A 23,816-nucleotide genomic window follows, 5' to 3' on the forward strand; every position below is an offset into this window, starting at 1 on the left:
GTACCTATTTGACCAGCTTGGGCAATTCTCCCCTCTCTTGGCCTTTATGTTCTCATCTGTAAAATGAGCTGGTTGAATTATATGATCTCTAAGTTTCTTTTAGCTATAACTTTGAGATCTGATTTTTATTACATTTTATAGCCCTTAAGTTCTCAAAGTGTCCTTTCACTTGCATAACCTTGATTGGGCTTTACTGGTATTCTTATTCCCATTTTATGGATTAGGATGATCTCCCTCAGCCTCAAAAGGTTGGGGCTATAGTGCTGGGACCACTGCATATCATATCACTTGCTTTCTGTTCCTTCATACCTTTATAACATCATACTCTTTTCCTTGTTCGGCTACCCTGTAACATAGTACCTATGAGTTTATTAAAGAGGAATTATAGTGTAAAATAAATAGCCTTTGATCAGGGTTCATGATACCTTTGTACTAATACAAAATTTGCCATTAGCAGTCTTTGGGACTTTGGGCAAATCATTTTATCTCCCTGAGCTCCGGATGATCTCTTAGGATACTTTCTATCCCCAGAATTCTTCAAATCAGTGATTCTATGACTGTAATTGCTTCTAAGCAAAACAACAGCTATAGATATGGCAGGAGGAAACATTTCATCTTAGAAGATCAGTTTCATTGCTTGACTATTACTGAAATCAGAGATGAGAAGTGGGGCTCCTGATTTTAAAATTCTCTTCTCCTTGAATGTCTTGCAGAGCCTGGTATAAAGGAGCATGATTCCTAAACAGGATGTGGGAATTATGACTCTAAGCTCAACTCCAAAATCCTGATTGATCTATACTGATTATTTCTAAAAAAAAAGAAAATGAGATGTGAGATCCCCATCATAAAGTGCGAGAAGTTGGGTTTTTTTTTTTATGAAGATGTGAAAGAATGTCTAAGAATGGAAGCCTTATTGGTCATGGAATGGTGTGCTGGTTCCCTGTCTTATTCTCTTTATGTAAAAACCTTTCAGCAAGGTCTCCACACAGCCAGGTCTCTCTCAGCCTTTAGTGGTCTGCGCTAGCTGTTTTTCTTTCCCTGAGAGTTGCTGATTAGTGACTTGCGGTGTAGAAACTGATTTATCACAGCCCAGAGTTGCCCCTTAGGGGCTGAGCAGAAACACTCATGAAGGAGCCCTGATTAAAAAGAGTGGTAATGAAGACAAATGTTTCAGAGGGAGTAGAGAGCAAACCAGGCCTTGGGATTCCCTGCTTCTCTGTTGAGCTTTTGGAGAGAAGGTAACAGTGGCCAAAGGAAAAATCCAATTTTTACTTCTTGCCCCCCCCCCCCACACTTTGTTGTTTATTTCTTATGGCACAGAAACATTTTTCTTGTCCTCTTGGGTGTTCTAACTCTCACTTGTTAAGTGCTTTTCAGGCAGGACTGCAATTAGCCCCTGGCAGATACCATACCATGTTGCCCTTATATCCATTTTGTCCCAAAGAAGTTCCAAGGAAGTTTTAACACTTTGACCTATAGACATTTTCATATTCTTCAGACTTGACAGTTTTGTCTAATTTCTCAAATCATTAAAACCCACATCTGTTTTTCTAATGATCGCTACTAGATTTGATATTGAAGTCTATAATCACCAAGTTTTATACCTAAATAACTTAGAATTCATTCAATGGCAAATTCCTTTTGTTTACAAGATTGTACAATTTACAAGATGTTTATAAAATTGTTCTAAATAATACCTATGTAAAAAAAAATCATTTCTGGCTCAGGGAGGAAATGCCATACACATTTAATAGGGTGAAGTAATCTGTCTTGCCCTAGAGAAGGATGGGAGGAAAGGGACGGGATGAGGGGGAACGTGGGGAGGGAAGAATAGGTGATAGAAGAGAGGGGAAAATCAAGGGAGAGGGTACTCAGATGCACCACACTTTTGGACAGGGCCAGGATAAAAGGAGAGAGAGAGAGACAATAGAATAAATGAGACTGAGGAGAAATAGAGTGGAGGTACAGCTAGTAATAGTAACTTAGTAACTGAGGGAAAAATATTGAAGCAACTCACCCCAGAAACAGAGCCATTGAAATCTGAACACAGACTGAAGTACATTTTTTTTCCTCTCTATTCTTGAGGTTTCCCATCTGGGGGGGAGGTGGTTATGTTTATTCTTATAACGTTCAATTTACATCAATGTATGACATGGTAACAATGTAGAGACTGTCAGACAGCCTTCTGTGGTGGAGAAATTGTAGAATTCATAGCCTTGCAAAAAATGATGGGTATACATTACTATTGTATATAAGTGGCAAACAAATAAAATGTTAAAATGTAAAAAAAAATCATTTCTGATTCCAGGCATTGAACTAATATTGGAAAATTCAAATCTGTTATAAGACCATATAATTCCAGTCAACTTTTTAAAGTGCCTGCAAACAGAATGTTTAGGAAATAAGTAGTATATTCTGCCTACTTTCTAATTAACCTAGGTCTGTATAATGATCATTTCCAATATCTATGACCCCCTTTTTTTCAGTTGTTTGGGGAGTTAAGATTTCCCTCTGATTTCCATGCTTATTTCTCCCCATGAGATTTCTTTACTGACAGAATGTAAGTAATAGTAAGCATTTGTGTTAGGCTTGCACAGGGCAACTGAGCCACACTGATAAATCAAGGTACAACCTACTACTCATTGAGAAGGGAGAATACTTGAGAGCTTTGAAAGGGGCCTAGTCAGAATCCCAAATGATAATTGACTGGCTGGACTGTCTAAGGCACCAATGAATTTGGTGCTAGGGGAGAGGGATTTCCCAAGAAGGGAAATGCCCAAGTCAACAAAGTCAGGATTTAAACCTAGCTCTCCTAACCTTTCCCCCTATTTTACATGTATTGCCTCATGGCCCTGTAATATTCCTGTAAATGCTTTTAAAATGAATTGAATTGTAAAAAAGTATATGTATATGTACACACACACACACATATACTATGCAAGGAGAAGGCACAAATACTAAAGAAACAGTCATTGATATTCAATCAAAGCAATTCTCTTTGGGAGAGATAGATTTTGAGACAGATCTAGGAGGCTAGACATTGACTAACAGAATAGAAATAAAGAGTTCCAAGTGAAGGGCCTGGCATACCTGAGGCAAAAGTGAGCAAGTGGTTTAGCTCGGCTCAAGTGAATACTTTGTATAGGGGGATGGATGAGAATCACAAGTTTGGTTTAGTGGTGGTTAGAATTAAGAAAATGATATTTACCCTGGTCTGACTTGGGCCAATTTTGCTAAATAAAAAAGATTTATTGTTGGGAGGTGGGTGGGGTTTTCTGATCCAGTCAGAAGTTTTCTTGTCTCATGGGGAAAGAGGAACTTAAGGGAGCTATATTAGATTCAGAGATCTCATAAACTACCAAGGGCTAGGGAAGAATTCAAGCCTAGGCTATTCAGATGGCCAAGACTGATAAACAGGAAAAGAGATGGGATCAGTCCTGTGAAAGGAGCATGTAAAAGTTGTCCTTGTGGCTCATCTGGAACTTTGACCCTGCCTGCCTTAAGGGGAAAAAAGAATGTTGTAAGCTTAATGTTTCTCAAGAGAGCATTTTTGAAGTCACCCTATTTTGGTGAAGGTCCAAGGTTAAAGATCAACATTAAAGGTTGAGAAGCACAAATAAAGACAAAGGTTTGATAAGGCATTTAACACTTTAAGTTATCTAGGGTAAAGATGGGTCCTACTTGAAAAGGTTAAAATCTTTCCCTTATTGGGAAGGCAAGGTCAGAGTCTGAGCCTCTGCTAAATGGTGTCAAGTACAAGGTCTGTAGGAAAGGCCAAAAGTGACTGCAATTCATCTGGCAGGAGATGAAGGATTTAGGATGCTAGACTGATTGCCAAAGTTTAGAGGATGACTACAGGAGTATACAGCAGGGCAATGGAACTCTGTACGAAGTCAAGCCACTTGGATTGATTTTGATGTGAACAGTTCAATTGCAACGAGGAGAAGAAAAAAAATCTGTCTTTTAGTAATCTTTAAATGTGGACCAAATTCTGCCCTCAGCTGCTGATAAGTTGTTCCAGGTCCCAAAAACTGGCACCCTACTCTTTATTTTTCCTGGCGAAAAATGGGCATATTAAGATTTCACGGGTATCTTGATACTTCTTTGATGATCTGGGAACACATCAGAAAAAAAACAGATAAAAAGAGGAAAAGGAAATAACTTATTTCCTTAGCCCCTTGTAGAAAATACATGGAACTGTGCCTTCTGTGACTTATGCTGACCCACATAACCAAATAACCTGGAGTCTTTGCGAACTTTGCTTATTGTTACTGTAGTTGTTTTTTGTTTTATAGACTGATAAATTGCTGGTCTGGAATATGTTTGGCCTGTTGTCAGATCACATGAATATTGAGAACTGACTGTAGGCATAAAGAAGGCATTAGTTATGTACAAAATGAGTAATGAATGTACTAAAAAGGAAATGAGAGAGAAAAGGGTGAATGCTCTAAGTTGAGGTCGAAAATATGTTTAACAGACTGGCTACAGCAGGTAGGAAATGTAATCTTGAGAAAACAAATGTGCAACACAAACAGGCTCTGTTTGTGTATGTATGTGTGTGTGTGTTTAAATGTGTACATTTTATGCATGCACACATATTCATATATCCTTTGAAAATATGAAAGATAATGATGTACATTAGCAGGGAGAATACTCATGCCAATGAAATTACATAGAGATCTAAGTTTCCCAAAAAGGGCAGCAGGTGTTGGATCATTCTTCTACAATCAGAAAATGACTTTCCAGAAGTAACTCCTCAGCAATTTAAGATTAAAAAATTTCTATACATAAAAAGGTTTTCTGCACATGGCTACCCAGTTTGATGTATCTGAAACTTTACTTTGCTTTTTTATCAAAATATTTGCCTGGTTTTTAAATATAAAAAGAAAAGCATTTTTTGACATTTTATTTTTTCAAGGCTGGGTTCAGAATGTGTCTCTTCACATTAGGCCTTCCTTAACTGCCCCTCCCTTAACCAATAATGATCCTTTTTTGAACTTTCTTTAGATTTGCTTCGCATCTCACTTTCACTCTTGTATCATGTCAATTATGCCTTGTGTTTTATCAGTGCAATTGTGTATCTTATCCCCCATTGAGGATCATAAACATCTTGAGGGGAAGGAGCATTCCCCTCAATGTTCCTTATTCATCTTCAAGTCTCTTACCCTTATTATTTACAAAATGCCTCATGTACAAGGTTCTGGGAATACAAAAACTAAGCTCCTTATCTCAAGGAGCTTCCATCTTGCCAGGTTCTGCTAAGTATATAACTTGAAGAAGAGGGAAAGAGCATTACCATGAAGGGACTAAGGAAAGACTCTCTTTTGGAGATGCTTGAGATTCTAAAAGCATTCTAGAGAGAGGAACAATCAGTACAAAGGAAAGTGGCTGGATACAGGATATCACAAGTGAGGTATAGCAACAGGCCAGTTTGACTAGAAGGTATAAAATATGACAAAGAAGAAATCTGTTCTTGGTTGAATTGAGTTGGATGTATTTTCACACCATGCTAACACTTTGCTGGTAAATATTTGCTGGCAAACCTATAAGTTCACAGGAACCCAAAATGACCAAATGTCAACCCAGGACAGAATGGATTTGACATTTTTTGATCACCATCTTCTTGATATTCACTTTCATAACCACTCCTTCATCTCCTTTGCATCTTCCTCCAAGTAACATGCAAAAATCCTGGGTATCCCCCAAGATTCTGTCCTCAGCCCTGCCTCTTCTTTTCTCCTATTTCTCTTGGTGATCTCATCACCACCTATAGATATAATTCAGATCATTAAATCAATTTGTCTAGCCCTGACCTCTTTCCTGATTTTCTGTCTGACAGCTCCAACTGCCTGTTGGATATCTCAAACTGTATTTCTCATTTATATCTTAAACTTCAATAATTCCAAAAGAAAACTCATTATCCTTCCCTCAAAGCTTTACCTTCTTCCCAACTTCCCTGTTACTATTGAGGACACCTCTCAGTCATTCAAGATTGCAATCTAAGTGTCTGTTATCCCCTACTCCTTTCTGTCTCTCAACCCCCACAGCCATTTAATTGCCAAATCTTGTCAAGTCTATCTTTGCAGAATTTCTCATGTACACACCTTTCTCTCCTCTGTGGCTACTCCTAGAAGGATTGTGAGCTCCTTGAAGATCAGGGCACTGAACCTGAAGTCAGAAAGACTTAAATTCACATCAGGCCTCAGTCACTTACTAGTTGTGTGGCCTTGGGCAAGTCACTTAACATGTGTCTCAGCCTTTTCAGCTATAAAATTGGGATAATAATAACAGCTACCTCCCAGGGTTGTTGTGAGGATCAAATGAGTTTAAGTTTTGCATAGTTCTTTGCAAATTTAGAAAACTATTCTCTATGTTTAATATATGGTTAACCCTCATTGCTTCTTGATCCAACTTGATTGAAAATTAGGATCATCTTGAATATGGAGCTGATAACTCCTGAGCAGCAGTTACTCAGTCATTCAGTCTTTAGACTCTGGAATTTGAGAGCATAATTTGTAGGTGTCACAGAGCTTGTTTAAAGGTGATGTTTACTACACAAGTCAGATTATATCACTGTCAGATAACCATCAGGGAAATCATAGCTGAATTAGGGAAATGTCACTTCACTGCAGTAGCCTGGAATAAGACTACTTTCTCCTCAGAATTAACACTATCAGATATCTTATTGTGAACTCATGCAGACAGATGACCAAACTTGATTTCTGTAGGAATATAGATAGATAGATAGATATAGCTATATATTAAAGACAGTAGCTCAAGATGATTTTTTATTTCCTGAACCATCACAGAGCTAGAGCTAAAATGCACATTGGTGGTTATGACAAATAAATAAGTTTTGACTTATTCATTTTGCAACAGTTACCTCTGATGCCACAAGATAGGTTTGTGCTACTTTGTGAATAATATTCAAATTAATGTTACAGAAAACATATTTAACATCTTCAGCATAGTACTAAGTGCAACCTAGATGTTATTGAAACAAACAGGTAGGTCCATTCTTTGGTTAGGGCTCATCAAAGTTGTTGCTTGTCTCAAACATTTTTTTCTTTCTAACAAGTATACACTACAGCCATGGACAAGAGCAGAACTGCTTATGAAGGATGGAATTATCATCTGCATGCAAACCAAATATAAATATTCCAGAGTTGCTTTTCAGGAGAGCAGCCCAGAGTGAGAGTTCTAGCATCTTCCTTGTATACAAGAAATTCAAGGATTTCATAGATTACAAGACTAACTCCATTTCCCCCTCATGCTACCAGGCTTTGGCTTGATGACAAATATAGCTGGTAAGATCACTTACAGTTCAGAAGTCTTAACTTGATCAAACATTGTAAATACAAGCATAAGTAATACTACTTCAGGAACCAGAGTAACCTGTTTTCTGTTGAAGTAGGTACACCTACTGAGTAAGTCTGAAGAGTGTTGTGGCATCCAGCCGAATATTATTAGCAAACTGAAAGTAAACCATACCATTTGATTTGTGAATGTCACAGAAAAGACCATAGGTAGAAGGCTGATATTCCAAAAGTCATTTTTTTTTTGAGAAAGATTTTAAGTTTTACAATTTCCCCCCCATTCTTGCTTCCCTCCCCCCACAGAAGGCATTCTGTTACTGTTTACATTGGTTCCATGTTATACATTGATCTCAGTTGATCATATCAGAGAAATCATATCCTTTAAGGAAGAAAAATAAAGTATGAGATAGTAAAATTATATAATAATACAATGCTTTATTTTTTCTAAATGGACAGTAATAGTCTTTGGTCTTTGTTCAAAGTCCATAATTCTTTCTCTGGATACAGATGATATTCTCCATTGCAGATAGGTCAAAATTATCCCTGGTTGTTGCACTGAAGGGATAAGCAAGTCCATCAGGGCTGATCATCATCCTCATGTTGCTGTTAGGGTGTACAATGTTTTTCTGGTTCTGCTCATCTTGCTCAGCATCAGTTCATGCAAATCTTTCCAGGCTTCCCTGAAAAAGTCATTTATAAATTACAAATTACTTTAATTTGTACTTTGCATTCGAATTTGACTTAATTATGAAAGTGAAAAAGGAAGTAAGAAACTAAAAGAGACTAGAGACTTGTGGGAGTAAAAGATCTCCTGAAATGTTGATTTCAGTTTAGGGACCTTGTTGTGTTGAACTGACTTGTAGCTAAGTGGGGCATTTGTGTTTGAGCTTGTGGCCTCTGTATCCAGTAATTCCATCCCTAAATCATGTCAAGTCTGCATAGAATATTTTTTCAATCAATAAAAAAACATTTATTATATATTTAATATATACTAGGGCATTCTGCTGATTAATCGATCTGCAGAAACAGAAGTGAACTTTTAACTGCCACAAAGATTATTTGAACATATATACAAAAGGAAGGAATACAAGGTAGTTATGGAAGGGGAGCTATTATGAGGCAGCTGGAGGGATTAGGAAAGGTGTGAGGTGTGTTTTGAAGGGAATGCATCCTAGGTATGGGCCTGTGTCAAGGCTAAGAAATAGATTGTCCTTTATGAGGAGCAATAAGGAGACAATTAAGTCTGGACTAAAGGAGTAATGTGTAAGAAAACTGGAAGGATAGGAATAAGGCTTGGTTTCATAGCATTAAAGCTTTAAATGCTTAATAGAAGAGTTTGTAGTTGATCCCAGAGGTAACAGGGAGCCACTTAAGAGTTTACTGAGTGGGTTAGCGTAGCTGACACAGACAGACCTATGCTTTAGGAAAATTTAGTAGCTCCAGGGATGATGGATTGGAGTGGGGAGAGGATTGAGACCAATCAAATAGGAGGTATTATAATGGTCCCAAGAGAGAACAGAAAAGTGGTAGCTGTATAACAAGGGAATGTATATGAGAGATGTTGTAGAGATAGACACAACAGGCAACTTATTGGATATGTGGTGTGAGAAATGACTCTGAAGTTGAGAACTTGAGTGACTGGTATGATCATGATGTCTGAAATTATAATAGAAAAGTTAAGAAGATAAATGAGTTTCAGGGAAAAAAGATCATTTGTATTGGATTAGACAAGTGGAGTTTTGAGGGTCATGTAGTTCAAAATGTACAATAGGCAGTCAGTGATGTGTTTCACAGCTTCCCCTGAAGTTCTGAGGAAAAACTAAGGCTGGGAATCTAACTTAGAGATTCATCTACTTGTAGATAAAAACTGAACCACAGGAACTGATGATAGTGAATATAAAGTGAAGGACTGGTTGGGCTTTGCCACACTTGAAATTAGTGTATTTGACATGAATGCCAAAGAGATTAAGGAAGAATACCACAGGTAGGAGGAAAACCAAATGCATATATGAAGAAGCAAGCAAGCAGCGATGGCAGATGATCAAGAAGGATGAGGACTGAGAGAGTCTTTTATATTTGGCAATTAGAGGTGGCAGTTATAGTTGAGTGAGGATGAGATTGAAAGTCAGATTCCAAAAGATTTAGAGGAGAAAAGGAAATGGAGGTACCAAGTGTAGGTGACTTTTCCAAGGAGTTTGACTGAGCAAGCAAAGAGAACTTTTTATATTTAAAATTGCTACAGGAGATATTATGAGGCAGCTTTTCTTATTTTTCATCAAATTACCTCTATTATTTCCCAGTGACTTTCTTTTCCATGTCTCCTATTCTGAATCCTCCAATACAACAAATGAAATCAAACAGAACAATTTAATGATTCTGACCATATAGCCCACTTCTTTTCTGCCAAAAGAGGCAGAGATAATAGATTTCCTGCAGTCCTCTGACATAAAAATTTAGGACAATTGATATTTTTTTTCATTTCTGAAGCCACCATTTAATGAAGTATATTACTAGTATTGAATAATTGCAGGTTAGTATCTGCAACAGTTGACTGTGAAAAGTCTTGTCTTTTCTGGAACTGTTTTATTTTTTATAGTTCATTTTAAGAATTGTATTTAGTCATTGTTACCTTTCATTTCCATTTGATCTAGGTCTTATAGTCAGTAAATGAAATTGTTTTGATTCAGGTAATCATTTACATGATTGGTTGGTAAATATTCTGTACTTGAGAACTATTAATTATGGAAGTTTGAAATTATACTTTCTGATATTAGTAAATGTAGCTTCTCACCTTTCTGCAATCCTAAATGATTTCTATATTTGTCACTAGTTAACTACTATCAAGGTGATTGTGTCCCAGGTAGAAATTTTTTTGGTCATTGTGATTTTTCTTGTTTTCACAACTAAACTTAGTCATTACAATGTTGGAGTAATTGGTTCTTCCCCTCAAAGTCTTTTTTCTGGCAGTATCAAACAGACTCTGAGACTCTTTAGCCTATTTCGGAAGCTAGACTGCCCAGTAGGATGTGAGTCAGTTAAAGTTAATTAGGAAATGTCCTGCAAAGGATTCCTTCAAGAGATTCCTTTTCAGAAAAAAATAATGTGGTTGGAATCAGAATGCATTACTTAGAAATTATATGCAAAGAATACCTTCAGAATCATGGGCCACTGACACTAGTTTACATGGATAGCTAATGTTTGAGGATTGTTTTTTTCAAGAGAAGTAACTTATTCAACAAGATTGCTTGTAGCATCTCCATCTAACTTTTCTATAAATTTGAAATGCAGAAATAGGCTCTACATATCTTCTAAACAACCATCTTAAGAGCTCCTCATTTGTGGTTGTAAATTAATAAATAGGCAGACAGTCCCTGCATAAAAATTTTATACTGGTACTTTTCCTAGAAAAATGACCATATATAATTGGACCCATTATAGTACTGTACATTTATCATAAATACAAATGTAATACATAGCATTTTGATACAGCATGATTTAAAAATACATTATGTTGAATTTGGTGAGTGTTCAATGAATGTTGAGTGAGCAGAAGGCGTTTCACCCCTGCTTTCTAATCTGAACAGCTACTTCTAAAGCATATTACAGATTTACTACAAACATGAAATTTGAAGAGAGACATGGTAAATAGGAATCTGACTTTCAAGTCAGGAAAAATGACACTCATCTCCTGTCTCAGAAAGAATGTACCACATATACAAAACTGTCTATAGTAGTATTTTTTGTAATAGCAAAGAACTAAAGGGAAAGCAGGTACCTATTAGTAGGAAAATGACTGAATAAATTGTGGTATATGTGCTTAATGTAATATTGTGCTGAAGAAATATAAAATTTTAAAAATTTAAAGAAACATATAAAGATATCTGTAAGAATCGATGAAGTATAAGGTAGGCAGAACAAATGAGTGAATGAATGAAAAGTATTAAATGCTTGCTGTGTACAAACCATGAACAGAAAGGAATACAAACAGAAAAATAGCCTCTAGGATCACAACATAAAAAGAGGAAAATTAGGCATCTAAGTCTATCAATTTTCCTAAATTTTTATTTCAGAGGACTGCAGAGAATCTATTATCCCTGCCTCTTTTGGCAGAAAAGAAGTGGGCTATATGGTCAGTATCATTAAATTGTTCTGTTTGATTTCATTTGTTGTATTGGAGGATTCAGAATAGGAGACAGGAAAAGAAAGTCACTCTGAAATAATAGAGGTAATTTGATGAAAAATAAGAAAAGAACATCAATAATTTTTTTTACTTGCCTCTAGAACTTACTAGATGCATGACCCTGGTCAAGTCTCTTAATATGTGTTAGCTTTTTATTGATGAAAGGAATTCCCATATTAGGAGTTTTTCAGTGCATCAAAATATCACCAAGATACTACTTAGCAATTAAGCTCATTTATCTTAATCTGTCAGTAAATTAAATAAATTGATATTTAGAATTTTCAGTAATTCCTTTCACTTCTGAAATTGCCCCTAATATTATCTTCTGCATTAATAGTTAATGGTTGATGTTTTTGTTTTGTTTTATTTCTTAAAAATCTTAATTTGAGAGAGAAGTGTAAAATTCCAGAATTGCGTAGATTTTACAGCTCCTTTATTTTAAAATGTATTGTATGTCCTTGAGGTTGTTACTTTCCACTGAATTTGGTGTAGTATACAACACAGTACTTTGTGAGGGTAAATGCTTAGTCATGGGCATTTGCATTAAGTGGTAAAAATGTAGGAAAGTGTATTTTATCTTCCTATCCTGAACCCTAGCACAATACCTAAAATTCAGGAGGCACTCAGTAAATGCTTAAACACATTTTTATAAATATGTATATATACATATACACATACTTATTGAACTCAACTGAATTGTTGAATTCAAATGATCAAACAGCAAGACTTATTTAGAGTATGATAGTGCTGACCCTATATAATATATATGTATATATATATATACACACATACATACACACACACACACATATACACACACACACACACACACACACACATATATATATATATATATATATATATATATATATATATATATACACATATATAAAATAAGCCAGGAAACTTTTTTTCTGCCATTTGGATATTTATATCATTCACGGGCTATATGTAGTCAAACATTTAATTAATTTACCCTTCAAAATCTCCTCAATATATTGACATTCGAGTCATTCCTACAGTTGCCTTGGCAACGTCATACCAGTAGAACCCATGGACTGGAGGTTCCCTGTTCCTATCATATAGGATATCTTGAAGCTTGGCACAGTTTTATAGGTGGGAAGTAGAAGAATAAGTCAGAGTTTTCTCAGATAACTAATGAATTTCTTTTATTAACTAGATTCATCTTGGAAAAATATGATTGAAAACAATGTTTCCATTCTTTTGCAGAGATTACTTTCTGTATGTATTTTTCTCTCCAAATTTCTTTTGTTTTAGTTGATTCCTCTCCCATTTTTCTTCTGGTACGTGTTCCCTCTTTAAAATTCCCTTAATCTTTCTCCTCAGTTGTTATGTGACCAACAACTTGATCAGCTAGCCTCATACTGGTGTTAGTAGTTGGCTACCAATATAGTTATATTTGCATGATTTATCTCATTTTCTTATGAGGAACTTAGCTTTGACATTATATTCAAATTCAAAGCTTGCTTGCATTGTTCTTGTTAGCAAAAAACATTTCTGGGATGTAGTTAGTAATTGGAGTCAGCTGCACTGAAGACTGCCTAGCCAGACTGTTATTTTAGCCTACACTAGTAGGATTTTTAATACCAGTTTGACCTTACTTTGAAACATTCTCAAAATACCATACTTTAATATCAATTCATACACTTATATTAAAGACAAGGCATAGTCTCTAGAGAAGAGAATTGTTTAATGAAACACTTTCTTCACCCAAATACAGTAACAAAAGTAGATTCCCCCCCCCCCCCAATTCATTTGTGAATACCACAAGAAAAAAAAATCCGAGCAAAAAGCAACAATGAATGAGGGTGAAGTTTCTTCCAATCAGGTCATGTTGCCTGCGCATGCTCAGGCTATCATGTAAGTAGTCACAGACTAAAGAAACACATTACCTATGAATTAGTTATACCTCTGAGTACAAAATGCCATTTCCCTGGTACTTTTGCTATTGATTTAAAGAAGCTCAGGCAAGAATTTATCTATAGGAGCCTCACATCAGAAACTTTTTGGACATGTCCCTTCCTTTAATCGGTAAAAGGAGCAGCTGGAACGAGAGAGAGAGAGAGAGAGAGAGAGAGAGAGAGAGAGAGAGAGAGAGAGAGAGAGAGAGAATGTATACAATGTATCAATGTAATTCCTAGTATACCAGCTAAATACTATAACACGGGGGGGGGGGGGACAATTAACACTTTCATAAGATATGTTATTATTTGTTCTAGGCTCTCTCTCTCTCTCTCTCTTTGTTTTTCGCTTTCTCTCAATTTCAAATGCCCCTGGTAAATTCATAGGCAGAAAATAGAATGTATGAGATAAGATGAAGGTGTAAGAATAGATGACTGCTAATATTCATTACAGCTATAAATCTACAATCCTTTGTCTCTTAAATACTTTGAAAATGTTACAATTTAGTTAGTGTTGTGTGTTGTCCTCTGGAACCTGGAAAACCTTGACAGTGAGACCAAGTTGATGTGGTCAAATTCAAGTTATGTGTTATCACATCTGCACCATGCCCATGGTATAGCCAGTGTCTGTGAACAACAGATTCATTTTTATATGATAATGTCACCAGCCTTCTCCTCCTAATGCAAGAAGAATGTTCATGTGTTCAGTAATTCACTGCCTTCCAAAATAATCTCTGATATATAGCCTCAAACATACATTTTCCAAACAACTTTATTACCTCTATTGAACTCTTGGCCCTTTATTCTTTATAAAATTATATAATCTGTGAAAGATTGAAATTTCATTATTGTTGCCCTCAACATCTTAAAATCTAGTAACTTAATAATATAATCATTTTTCTATTTGTTCTCAAGCCTAGATTTTGAGTTTGTTTTAATTAACCCTTTGCATTCTTGAACCCTATTTCCCCTCCTAGTCAACTAGTGAATTTATTTTAAGTGTTGCTAAGGAAGCTAAAGGTTAAAGGTATTTTCTTCTTAGTAAGTGGATTTATGTGAAAGGTGTACTTCATATAAGGATTAACTGAAATCCTCAAACTTGCAGATCTCCCTATTTTGGGCAAGTTGTTCCTTCATTTCTTCATGAAAGAGGACAACTTCAATTGGGTCCTGGGAAGTAAGTTGTCCTAAATTGGTTTGGCACAGGTTTATGAAGCTTAAAAATATAAAAAGCACAAAATATTAATGTCCCAGTTTTTACTTTGTGATTTCTTATCAGAAAGGTTCATTTAGACTAACAACTCCTAGAACAAGATAACAACTTCAGGCCAGCTGTCAAATGTTTACCATTATCCAAACTCTCCCTGGGGGGAGATGCAACTTTGGCTCGCCTCCCCGGCAGTAATTTAATTTTTCCTTCATTCTGACTCGGAAATGGCAGCATTTTTCAAAGCTTCCTCCCACTGATGGCTGAAATTTTCCTTGTGAAATGATTTCCACCAGTCTTGAATCTTTCTTGTTTCTGCCGTCTTCACCTTTACTGATGGTTCTGCAACTCATCACCAGCTATGCAAACTGACAGTTCACATCCTGGGGCAGCGGCAGGGTCTGGCCTGCAGAAAGGAGCAGCCTGACCAAATTTACGCTCACAAGATCTCTTAATTCACAAAAGCATTTGCTCTAGTTCCTGTTCTCTGCTGCAGGGGCTGGGGGTTGGGGGGGTGGTATGTTTCAGGGAATGAAGGAGGGGGGACAATTGGGAGATAGGACTGAACAAGAGAAGGCTCTCTTCACACTCTACTGAGTACACAGACTATAGAGATGAAAAACAGACGGAGAGAGACGTTTCCAACCATCTTGCTGATCTGTGTAAGAGTTCATTGAACTGTACAGCATAGTACCAGATCCTTGTGTCATTTAATGTTAATTTTTTATCATTCTTTTTAAAAATAAAATGTTTGGCAAGAGTATATTTTTATCCTTTTTCCCTTTATTTTAGTGGACAAAAATATAAAGTAAAAAGTAAAGTCATTTGTTTCAAAATGGCCAGTACCAATCCTTCTCCTGTCTGGAGAGTTCTGCTTAACATGAAACCCCTCCTAATGAGAGTGGACAGAAGACATTTGATATTGGATTTGAACTGCATGTATATGACACATTTCATTTTTCCCCCTCACAAATTTCAGCCCCAGCCATTTGCTTGAAGAAACTGCCAAATACCTTCCCTGGCTGAATTGCAAGATACTTCTGGAACCTAAGATTTCTCCTAATCCCATTTTTTGTTATGGACATCTTTTTCTCCCAGCACCCTTTGCCCAACTCTCAGCCTGTAACTTGACTGTCTGGTCCTCATTCTTGTCACCCTGGCTCCTTATATAGCAAGGTTGCAAAAGACCGCTCTTTTTCACTTGCAGAAATTGATTCTGAATATATCCCATTTTAGACTGCTATATTCTAGATGCTTTACCAGCTAAGGCAGCTAGGTAGCTCAGTGGATAGAGGACTGGGACTAGAGTCAGGAAGAAATGTCAAATATGGCCTCAATTATTAGCTTTGTTACCCTGGGCAAGTCACTTCACCTCTCTTTGCCCACGTTTCCTCAACTATAAAATGGGAATAGTGACAATACTTATCTCATAGAGTTGTTATAAGGATCAAATTAGATTATGTTTGTGAAACATTTAGCACAATGTCTGGCCTATAATAGACACTATATAAATACTTATTCCCTTCTGCTTTGCCCCGCCCCATTATTACCACTAAAATGCCAGGTATCACTTAAGAGAAGTTGTAAAATAATTTTCTCTACAGATTCTGTGCCTCTTCTGTTGGCTTTAAAATGTACCAAATGGGGGAGGCTAGGTGGTGCAGTGGATAAAGCAGCAGCCTTGGAGTCAGGAGTACCTGGGTTCAAATCTGGTCTCAGACACTTAATAATTACCTAGCTGTGTGGCCTTGGGCAAGCCACTTAACCCCACTTGCCTTGCAAAATAAATAAACAAACAAACAAACAAATAAATAAATAAACAAACAAACAAATAAATGAATAAATAAATAAAATGTACCAAATGCACCAAAACAGAATATTCAATCATAAAAGAATTGTGATATAGTGAAAATTTCTAACTCAAGGCTGTGGAGTCAGAAATTCTTAGTTCTAGTCTTGCTAAAACAAATTCTTAGAGAAAATCCTAGATTTCGAATCAGAAGGAACCTAGATATATCCTCAATTTTTATATATTAGAAAATTTAATCCAAAAGAATTACCCAAGATTGTACATCTGTAAGTTGCTATCTAGCTCTCCTTCTTTAATTTTTCTCTGTAAAGCAGAGCTAATATAATTTTCTAAACTTACATATAAAATGTTATCAACATAATTCATACATGGTTAAAAACATGATACTGATTTGAATCCCATTAATTCAAAATTTCTGATTTTGAAAACCCTTTGCATAACCCAGAAAAGCAGACATATTGAAAAAATTCATTATGAAAGGGAATTTTTTTCCCAACTGAAGATCACAATATTCCAAGAATTTTTGAATTTGAAGAAGTGGTGGTCATATGAACTCAAATCTTGTTTTAGGTTCATGTGACTTTTTTCTCATAGAATCTTAGAATCATATATATATGTATATATATATATATACACACACATATATATATGAATTATATATAGTGTCAGCATCAGGATCATGTGGTACAGCACCCTTCTTTATAGATATAGAAAGTGAGACTCAGGGCAGCTAGATAGCAAGAATACTGGGTCTGGAGTCAGAAGACTCTTCTTTCTGAGTTCAAATCTGGCACCACACCTACTAGCTTTGTGACCCTGGGCAAATCACTTACCCCTGTTTATCTATTTCCTCATTTGTAAAAAGCTAGAAAAAGAAATGGCAAACTACTTCAGTATCTCTGTCAGGAAAACCCCCCAAAGGGTCACAAAGAGTTGAATATGTTGAAATGACTAGACAACAAAAGGTGGGACTCTAGAAGGGGAAATGAATTTTTACATAACTATTCAGTGACAGTGACAGAGTTAAATTTTATATCTTCAAATATATATCTGCATTGAAAATGACCATTTCATGAATTCAATCAAACTGACTTTCTAACTAATTTGCCTTCTCCAGCAAAATATATGAAGCATCTCTTACATCCAAGATGCTGATAATAACAAAGGAATATAATTCCAGGCATTGCCCTCAAAGATCATTCACTGTAGTTATAATTGGCAGTGTAGATGGACAGACTGACCTCATAAAGCAAGTTTGGCCAAACAGTGGAGCCAGTTAAGTGGCAGGGACAATAAGTAGGACAGTTCAAAGGAGTATTGTGAACTGGAGTAGTCAGAGATGAGGTAGGACTTCATCTTGGCATTAAAAGAAAAGGCAGAAGCGAAGGAAAGCATTTTAGAGATTTGTGGGGCAACAAGTATAGAAACATTAGAATTTTTCATTTAAAATACAATAATAAGATTTAGAAATAGAAAGGACCTTAGAGATCTTCCATTCCAATTCTTTCATTTTACAGATTCAGAAACTGAGTTTAAGAGTAAAATGCCCTAATTGGTAATGAATAGTACAATTGAGATTTGAACTCATCTGACTCCAAATCTATTTGACTCTTACTATCCCAGGATTATAGCAAAAAACTAAAGGAATTGCATCTTGATTAAAAAGTCTTCCTAATGTATATGTGTTTTAGATGTCCTCCAGGTTGAAGGAATTTTATGTGGAATTTTACTGTGTGTGTGTGTGTGTGTGTGTGTGTTGGTATTATTAGTATTGCTTTTGCCCTGTTTCATTGTACCAGACCCTAGGATACAGTTCTTAGAAGTTAGGAAACATGTATCCCTCTGTATACATAGCATGATTCAAAGTATGAACTATATCAGTCTACAGAAAAAAAAAGAGAGTAGCTTTTTTTTTTTTAATTGCTGGATCCTTATTGCTCCTCCAGAAAAAGAAAGTGAAGAATCTTGGAAGATTTAGTAGCTAAGTACCTTGAGATCAACTATGTGTTACCAACCCTAATCCTTCTAGATAGTCATGGTGTACTTTGACACAGTAAACTCATTTCTTTATGCAATTATTAATAACAATAACACTTCTCAGTTTGATGACAGCTTATAAAAGATCAACCCTTTGAGACAGATAATGCAAGTATTCGTATGCCCATTTTGAAGATGAGAGTTTAAGCAATCTTTCAAGGTCACCCAGCTAAAGGAGTAGTGGAATGTTAATTATTGTCCATAAATGTCAAGATCAGGTCCCCTGACTTCCAGTCCAGTAAGTTTTTCTCTACCCTAGGATTTTAATCTTCTTTGCCTGGGCCTTCAATGAAGCCTCTGTCTTGAAGGAGTTAACATACCTTCATAAACTTGCCTCTGGCACCAAGATCAGGTCCATTATTATTATCATATACAGCTGTAAAAACCTGGATGCTTAGCATAAATTGCATTCAGACACTTAGACTTCAAGATTACTTGAGAAGAATTGTATTACTTGTTCGGTCATATATTTTGATCTTTATTGCTAGTAGTTCATTCTCCTGAGGGTTAAGGATTAGCCTTGCTTTTAATGTAAAATGTTTATCTGTAGCGGTAAAAGTTTAAAATGAAAATAGATTTTTAATGGCAACTTTAGTTCTTAGCATTAATTTTATATGCATCTTTCATCCTGAACTTTTAGACAGTCTCAAGAAGCAAAGGAGAGATTTTCTTCTAAGGGCAATAGAGGGTCAAATGTATCAAATCGTTGGATTCCAGAAAATACAAGATTTCTGGAAGAGAAAAGCAATGCACGTGTGTCGGGAATGTACATTTTAATAAAACCCCACTTTGTGCAGATGTCAAGAGGGGCACCAAGTTTTGGGCAGTGTCCAAAGCATTTATCTTTTTAATAAATTAGTCAAATATTAAAATAAACAATCTTATCAGTCAACATTTAGGGGGTTGTGGGGGGAGCAGGATGAAAGCAGTCCAGGAAAAATCATAAAAGAATCTATGGTAGCTCAGAAAGGTTAAACTCAACCGTTGTTTTCTTTGAAGTCACTGGCCACGAGGTTAATTGCCAAAACTGCTTGTGGAAAAGGTGGTAACAATTTAACAAGACTGTACAACTGCAGAGACCTAGATGAATATCAGGTGTTTGCAGATGTTTTTGCCTAACAGGAAGGGGAGGGGGGGGAAGGAGGACTAGAAGGGGAGGTGGAACAGAATGAGAAACAGGGTGCAGAACAGTTAGAATAAAAGCCCAGCTAAACAGCCAATAATTCTTTGTTTGCTTAGCCAATCATCCTGTAATTGGCTGGGAGGTTAATAGGAGTCTATTGATTGGTCGGGAGGATTGCTTACTGCTGCTATTTTTTTTTTTTTTTTTTTTTTACAGTATGCTACTAGACAGAAGACTGCAATTACTGGAGTTCTCATTTCCACTCTTTAGGCTTCTTACAGCTCTGATTTATGAAACTCAATAAGATTGCCTCTGGCTAAATATGTTATGTGACAGGTATTGCCTTCTGAAAGGGATGTGTTCAAGCCAGTTCGAACCACTCTGGAAAGCCAATTGTTAAATTTTCAGTATGAACGTTTATGTTCCTGAAATGAGCAATCATGATACATTTCTTGTTTGTTGATTATCTAGACTTATGAAAGTGATGGATAAAATGTTAAAAATGTAACTTAAACTTAAAAGTATAGAGCCGGTTGTTAATCATTAACCAGTATATACCTTTTGAGTTTCTGCTGCTTCTGGGTTGATGTACTGTTTTTTTCATCATTTATTGTGGTCATCCAAATCAGTAAATTTATTTATGACTTGCTGAAGTAGGACTGCATTAAAAATAATAATAGCCACCACCCACATGGACAGAATAGTGGAAACAACCAAATAAGGCTGTGTGGCAGAGCCTTGCTAGTTCCAGAAACAGATTTCCAGGCATCAGTGTTTGCAGATCAAGAAACAAGCAAAACAATGAAGTCCTTAGATCTCTACTTCCCGTCAGCTCTCTCTTGTGCTGGAGGCTTGCCTTAAAATAATCTTGCTTAATTCTTACCAGTGATGACTCTTAAGAAACAGGTTGGGTTTATTATATCCCTATTTTAAAGTTAGGAAGACTAAGATGCTGGGAGCCTGAGCTGTCTAGGGGTCACACTCAAGACCTAGTGCCTTCCCTCCAAGTTTATCTTTTCACTTGCTAATTAATTTATTCTATACTTACTCAGTCCATTTTCACAAATTACTCAGATTTATCCTCTACTATCTCATTTGTACATAGTTGTTTGCATGTTATCTCCCATTGTTAGACTATGACTGTATCGAGACCAGAAACTGTTTTTGCCTTTCTTTTTATTCTTCACCACTCAGTATAGGACCTGCCTGGCTCACAGTAAGTTCTTATGAAATGCTTGTGGACTTGACCTGGCACAGTAAGTCATTGGTTCGATACCTATGGAAGACTTTAATGTAGTCAGACCATGCCTCTCATCATATTTGTAATGACAACCTTGAGCACATTATTTTCATACTGATATATACTGACCTTGTGCATTCCTACCTAATATGACAGATAGGCTATTTGGTTGCTGAACTTTTCCAAAACTTTTTCTTCAGAATATCGAGGGTTTCCCTGTGGTTTAGGAATCAGCTTCTCATTTGTTTTTCTCTTGGAAATCAGTGGAGGTCCCCAGAAAGGGACTGGTTGATACTTCCTTTTACAGTTCTAGGAAATAGTGATGTTCCTTCTGTCCAGTCAGGATTAAGAATTCTGATGACTTTTGAAAAAGTTTTAGATTCATTTATATAGTAGTTGGCATTTTCAGAGTGATGAAACAGGATTGTTGAATAGCCTGCCACCTCAGCCAGACTGAGACTTTCACTCCTGTGTTTCATAGTGTTAGAGGAGAAAGGAAACTTTTAAGACTATGGAATCACAAAAATGTTAAGAATTGTGAGGGATCTTAAAACTTATCTAGTCCAAACTGGAGAGACTCTCCATTTTATAGATAAAGAAACTGAGAACCTGAGAGAGAGTTATTTCCTTTAGGCCATGCAACTTATAAGTGAACAAAACCTTTGTGCTTCAAGTCTAGGACTCCTTCCACCATACCCTGATGGCCATCTTCTATGCCAGATTCTACAAACAAGGGAATTGAGACCCACAGTGGTTAAATCGTAAATTTGCCTGTTGGGCAAGACCAGGAAAAAAACTTGGGTCTCCCAACTGCAGATGGAGCATGCTAGCCACTAACTATCCTGCTTTGTTTGGATCCTGGATAACTATATGTATCTTCTTCATCATCTAACATTCTTTTTTTTCATTTTTTCATTTTTTATTTTTTTCTTCAAATAATGAGAATGAAGGGGGTGAATTGATGTTCTTTGAATATAAGATGTAGATAGATGCCAAGTATGAAGCTCTTCACAGCATCCTCCTTCACTTTACAGGGTAGCTACTCCCACTTACTTTGGTAATAAGTTTGGAGCTGACAGGAGTAGGCAACGTGGTGCTTCTAAATAGACCACTATTTCCTCTCCAGTCTGGTTCCCCCATCCTGCCCCAACAATGTCAAAATGGGGGAAAAAATGAAAGGAAAAAAAAAAATGTAACCCAGCCACAAAGAAAGAAGCTCTCTCTGGAATGCACTCCCCTCTGGCCATGTGATATTACAAAGCTAGTTGCAGTAGTGGGCCAACCAGCAGGATGTTTTCCTCTTTACCTTTTACTTTCGTTTCATTATCAACCTAGAGTGTCAGAAGTAAACAACTTTTAGAATGAAGTCATTTAACACCCTTTTGATATCAGAACTTTTCTCTTTCTCTTAAGGGGGGGGCGTCATTCATTTGGGAAAGAATCTATTTCTTTTTAGAAAAGACTCATTATTCCCCTTTTTGTGTCCGAAAATATAGTGTGGCAATAAGGTGCCCCTAAACATGATTTGCCTCCGGGCTCCATTTTGTGTGATCCAATTCTTTCTTGTTGAAAAAAGAAATTAGAAGGAAGAAGAAAAGGAGGGAAGAAAGCTATCTGTTGTTTAGAAAGATGGAATCATTTACTCTGCTGATAACTCTCAAGAGTTGTGGCTCAGGTATGGCACTTTTCATCCTCATGGCTATGTCCCTTCACAGATTCTGTACCTCCTGCCTTCAAGAATTTTTTTTAAAGGACAGCAATATGGATAAGACCCGTTTATCCAGCAGAGATGGAAGAATGCCCTGGGAAATTGAGCAGATGTAGAATTTGGAGGTTTAACTCATTATGAAAATGTAGGGGCTGACCCAACATTGACCCATTTACCTTTTTAGTCTCTATAAGACATTTTGGTAGATTTCTATGACTCTAAAAACCCCTGTGGAAAGATTTTTAACAACACAAGATTTCACATTCATTTATAACTGAAGCATGACTTGCAGCCACTTATCAGAATTATTATTAATATGTTTTAATGTAAAAAAAGGGATAAAACTCATCATAGTACTGGCATTTAATCTCTTTTGGTTTAAAAAAGCATTTACTATTGAAGTGTTCCTTTGATCAAATTCAATTGCTTTCTTTTATTGGCTTACAGAAAAAAGGCAAGAAATTGTTTTGGAAATCTTTCTTTTCACAATTTTCTTTGAATTTTTCTTATGGTATAGATAAGTAACTAATAAACACTACAAAGAATTTTTAACAAGACACAATTCAGGCATCATGAGAGAGACTCCTACTGACTTCTGATTCATGAATTGGATAATATGAATTCAAGCCACCAGTTTTATAGTTTTTCGAAAAAAATATTAGCAAGAAACCTGCATCCAGTACAAATGTTTCTCCATTCCAGAGCATTTACAACTTTGGATTTAGATAAATTTGGCAAGAAAGTAAATAATAAATACTAAATTTGATAAGAATTTTGCTTAAAGTTATCACAGACCAATAGTAGTTAGCTGCCTAAGATGATATATTCATAGAAAGATTTTGTTTGGGGCAATAAATCTGTCTTGAGGCCTTGGTGACATCATAGTGCATTAATGCTTTATACTTGAGTCATTACTGAAACAACAGAATGGAGCACTCTCTGCTTTGAGCCTGGTCATTTACCTTCATACCTGGTTTTTCTTCTAGTTCATCTTTTTCAAATTTGTTACTGTAATGATTCACTATGACAGTGAACTTTGGCAAAAGTTGCTACCTGGAATAAATACCATTTTACGAGGGTCTTCCTTTAGATTTGCCCACCCAAGGACTACATTTTGACATCTGTCTAAGGGTAAACCTTCTAGTGTTTGTCAATAGGCAAGAAGAAAATATTGACTTTCAGATAACAGGCATTTGGTGAACTGGCGACAGGCATGCAAGCGAGAATGTTCGAATGACTTCAGCTCTTTCTGCCTTCATTATGTCAGGCTAGC

The 23,816-nt window shown here is 36.3% G+C and overlaps 1 protein-coding gene across 10 annotated transcripts in view; it reads left to right on the forward strand.

Annotated features, from left to right (window-relative positions):
• BCAS3 (BCAS3 microtubule associated cell migration factor) overlaps positions 1-23,816 on the forward strand; it is an 851,656-nt gene that overhangs the window by 558,457 nt on the left and 269,383 nt on the right. Inside the window, exon 24 of one of the 10 annotated variants that reach the window (XM_074223553.1) lies at positions 1-19,815. This exon is cut by the window's left edge and continues 32,635 nt beyond it. The exons of the other annotated variants lie outside the window; for them this stretch is intronic. The gene's annotated coding sequence lies outside the window, so the exon portion shown is untranslated. Of the gene's footprint in view, positions 19,816-23,816 lie in introns of those variants that run through there. 10 annotated transcript variants of the gene reach the window in all.

This window comes from Macrotis lagotis, chromosome 2 (assembly GCF_037893015.1).
Source record: "Macrotis lagotis isolate mMagLag1 chromosome 2, bilby.v1.9.chrom.fasta, whole genome shotgun sequence".
Taxonomy (NCBI): domain Eukaryota; kingdom Metazoa; phylum Chordata; class Mammalia; order Peramelemorphia; family Peramelidae; genus Macrotis; species Macrotis lagotis.